Here is a 4632-nt window from a genome sequence, read left to right as displayed (position 1 = left end):
GGAGCAGCAGCGGCTCTACTCTGAGCCCCTCCTGGATGGCCGAACTTCTCACCCTATCTCTAAGGGAGAGGCCAGCCACCCTTCGGAGGAAGCTCGTTTCTGCCGCTTGTATCCGCGATCTCGTTCTTTCGGTCACTACCCACAGCTCGTGGCCATAGGTGAGGGTAGGGATTTTGCGCATTTTGTCTAACAGTGTATTCTTGTATTGTTACCATTTTGTGATACTCCCTTTTCAGAACAAAGGGGAGTTTTCTTTTTCTCCACCTTTAGACTTTCTCACAGTTCAGACCATATTGCTTCATAAAACAGTAATTCCAATGTAATCTCTCTAGTTTGTAAGATATTCAGATAAGAATTCATACAATAAGGTCTGATCTAACAGACCTCAAGAACAGTTACATATTCATCGATTTAGTCTTCATCACCTCTCGTACACATATTTGAGAAAAAAAGGAATATTTTTATGAAATGCAATCAGGTCACCCTCTTCTTTTACACTCCCCTGCATTACTAGTGTACTACTGGTGTAATGTTATCACTGTCACAGCATCAAGGTTCTAGTTTCAAACAGGCCTCAGGCAGGCTTGTTTGATTTGTTTGATTTCTTCACAAAGCTATGTATGTTTAACAATAAAACGGTTTATTTTGTTATTTGTAAATTGTGTCATAGACCACACAACATTTGTCCCTACTCAGTATACAATTTCTAAAAATAAAAGCTCAGAGAGGAAAGATTTAATTTTGTTTTCACAGAAGTACAGCTGTAAATGTTATACATTTTGCAAATTTATTTAAAGAAAAGTAAAAATTAACACTGTATAAAATTAACGGATGAAGAAAACTCTCTGAACATAGTATATGTCAGCATTAGTTTAATTCATTTTGCTGGAATTTGTAAATGTTTTACTCTTGAGTTCTTGTGCTGTGCAGCAGTCTAAAAACCAGTATTTTAACTGTAACTATAACATTTAAACTATAACATTTATGTTACAATAGACATGCACCCTGAGCAATCATAAACAGTAAAAACATTTTAAATTCACTGATTAATTTATTCAAAAAAAGGTGTAAAATATGTGGACCAAATCAATTTCATGAGTTTATAATATTTAATAAGTACATTTTCTGAAATGAGGAATTTATTGACGCATCAAATAATTTTTGTTGGACAAAACAACCTTTTTAGATGTTTAGAAATTTCCTTCATTTTAAGCCCGTATATTAATGGATTAAATAAAGGTTGATACAAAGCTAGTTGTAATGACACTATAAAGCGTGCAGTTTTAGGGAAATCTGATTCCACTCGAGATATGGTTACATCATAGACACCTAAACAGGAAAAGCTCACTAAAACCAGTATGTGGGGTAAACAGGTCTCTGCAGCTTTTTTCTTGATTACTTTACGACTGTTTTAAGAGACCATAAAGATTTTTGTGTATGTGAAAACTATAAAAAGAAGAGGAAGTATCACAAAATCAAAATAACAAATTATACCAAATACAGTAACTAACCTTGATCTTACACACTGAAGAGTGTAAATTGCATTGTTACAAAATATTGATTTTAAATGAAAGGAACACAGTTTACTTTTAGCCATTCCTATTGCTTGGACTGCAATACTGTCAGGGTCCTGGGTCTGAGCGACCCAGGATCCCTGAGCAGTTATGTATTATATTATTATTATTGTATGTATATTTGGTGTTGCTGTCTTTCTCCCTGTTTGCGTGTGTGTATATGTGTTTCGGCGGGCGCCTTCAGGCCTGGTGGGTGTGGCCCTGCTGACGGTCTGGCCACACCTGAAGCCACACACCTGCTGCTGATCAGGCCTCGTCGGGGGAGCTACTTAGGAGAGTCTTGGAGCTCCCACCGACGCGGGATCATTCCGTGAGACTTCATGTTAGTCATCCTGTTGAGCTAGGTTAGTGTGTGTATGCCCGCGGTTATACAGTGGGGCAAAAAAGTATTTAGTCAGCCACCGATTGTGCAAGTTCCCCCACTTAAAATGATGACAGAGGTCAGTAATTTGCACCAGAGGTACACTTCAACTGTGAGAGACAGAATGTGAAAAAAAAATCCATGAATTCACATGGTAGGATTTGTAAAGAATTTATTCGTAAATCAGGGTGGAAAATAAGTATTTGGTCACCTCAAACATGGAAAATCTCTGGCCCTCACAGACCTGTAACGTCTTCTGTAAGAAGCTTTTCTGTCCCCCACTCGTTACCTGTATGAATGGCACCTGTTTGAACTCATCATCTGTATAAAAGACACCTGTCCACAGCCTCAAACAGTCAGACTCCAAACTCTGCCATGGCCAAGACCAAAGAGCTTTCGAAGGACACCAGGAAAAGTATTGTAGACCTGCACCAGACTGGGAAGAGTGAATCTACAATAGGCAAGCAGCTTGGTGTGAAAAAATCAACTGTGGGAGCAATCATCAGAAAATGGAAGACATACAAGACCACTGATAATCTCCCTCGATCTGGGGCTCCACGCAAGATCTCATCCCGTGGGGTCAAAATGATCATGAGAACGGTGAGCAAAGATCCCAGAACCACACGGGGGGACCTGGTGAATGACCTGCAGAGAGCTGGGACCAAAGTAACAAAGGTCACCATCAGTAACACACTACAACGGCAGGGAATCAAATCCTGCAGTGCCAGACGTGTTCCGCTGCTGAAGCCAGTGCATGTCCAGGCCCGTCTGAAGTTTGCCAGAGAGCACATGGATGATACAGCAGAGGATTGGGAGAATGTCATGTGGTCAGATGAAACCAAAGTAGAACTTTTTGGTATAAACTCAACTCGTCGTGTTTGGAGGAAGAAGAATACTGAGTTGCATCCCAAGAACACCATACCTACTGTGAAGCATGGGGGTGGAAACATCATGCTATGGGGCTGTTTTTCTGCCAAGGGGACAGGACGACTGATCCGTGTTAAGGACAGAATGAATGGGGCCATGTATCGTGAGATTTTGAGCCAAAACCTCCTTCCATCAGTGAGAACTTTGAAGATGAAACGAGGCTGGGTCTTCCAACATGACAATGATCCAAAACACACCGCCCGGGCAACAAAGGAGTGGCTCCGTAAGAAGCATTTGAAGGTCCTGGAGTGGCCTAGCCAGTCTCCAGACCTCAACCCCATAGAAAATCTGTGGCGGGAGTTGAAAGTCCGTGTTGCTCGGCGACAGCCCCATAACATCACTGCTCTCGAGAAGATCTGCATGGAGGAATGGGCCAAAATACCAGCTACCGTGTGTGCAAACCTGGTAAAGACCTATAGTAAACGTTTGACCTCTGTTATTGCCAACAAAGGTTATGTTACAAAGTATTGAGTTGTATTTTTGTTATTGACCAAATACTTATTTTCCACCCTGATTTACGAATAAATTCTTTACAAATCCTACCATGTGGATTCATGGATTTTTTTTTTCACATTCTGTCTCTCACAGTTGAAGTGTACCTCTGGTGCAAATTACTGACCTCTGTCATCATTTTAAGTGGGGGAACTTGCACAATCGGTGGCTGACTAAATACTTTTTTGCCCCACTGTATGTGTCCTGACAGCTGCGTCTATTGTGTCCCCAGGAGAAGTGTGGAGCGCCAGACGGCAGCCAGCACGAGGAGTGCTGAGACACGGGAGCGGAGAGCACTGAGGCACGAACTATTCACGGAGAGACACGACACTGGAGTCAGGGAAAGCACGGGGATTTATTGTTGTTTTGTTCCACCACTGTAAATAAACGCACTGCTTGTACATAGAGCACCGCGCCTGGGTCCTCCTTCCCCACACCCCCCACGGTTTGCCATGCCGAACCGTGACAAATACAGGTACAAGCCAAGCTATGACCAGGAAAATACTCACAGTGCTTTTTCTCATGATGGTTGGATATTGTAGAGGTTTGCATATAGCCATATATCTGTCATAGGCAATGGCTGCCAAGAGAACAAACTCTGAAGAACCCAGAGAATAAATTATGGAAAACTGAAAGAGACATGCTGAATATGATATGATTTGTTTTTTAGATAAAAAGTCAATCAGGAGTTTTGGGTAAATAGTTGTGGCGTAAATAACAACGTTCAGTAGCAATGCTGCAATAAAAGTGTACATAGGTTTGTGGAGATTTTTGTGGATCAAAATGAGGTATATAATAATAGAGTTACTGCAAGTTATTAGAATATATAATGTGAACATAATAAAAAAATAAAAATATCTGTATTAATTTCCACATGTCTATCAAAACTTATATAGGTAACATTTAATTCTTCATCCATTAATGTTTTAAAAAACTACAAAATGTTTCATTAAACAAATTGCGCAAGGTGAATAAATGGAAAATATTGAAAAATGCACCATCATGCAAACAGTGAGCAGTTACAGTCTGTGGAAGGTTTTTATCAGACAAATTAAGCCTCAAGGAGCTGAACACTGGAGGTTCATCTCACCCTTTTCATTCTCTTTTGCTTAGCACTGCACAACTTCAACACAATTTTTTTTTAGCTGAGATATGAAATCTTACACAATGGACTAGATTGAACTGGTTTAACTTGAGAAATGGAATTTAGGATGGATGCAAAGAGTGGCAGGTAACTTAAGTGCTGAAGCGCTAATCACAGAGTTGATTTCATAAGAT

General features: G+C 40.4%; 1 pseudogene; it reads right to left on the bottom strand.

The window, feature by feature from the left end:
• Positions 1-1150: 1150 nt before the first annotated feature.
• Positions 1151-4273, bottom strand: LOC147311051 (olfactory receptor 11A1-like; annotated as a pseudogene).
• Positions 4274-4632: the final 359 nt, after the last annotated feature.

This window comes from Aulonocara sp. 'chitande type north' Nkhata Bay, linkage group LG16 (assembly GCF_057382095.1).
Source record: "Aulonocara sp. 'chitande type north' Nkhata Bay isolate Kocher_YH1m ecotype deep benthic linkage group LG16, A_spYH_male_GT1.1, whole genome shotgun sequence".
Classification (NCBI taxonomy): Eukaryota; Metazoa; Chordata; class Actinopteri; order Cichliformes; family Cichlidae; genus Aulonocara; species Aulonocara sp. 'chitande type north' Nkhata Bay.
Note: the sequence above shows the minus strand (reverse complement) of the source record. Positions and strands in the feature narration are given on the sequence as shown.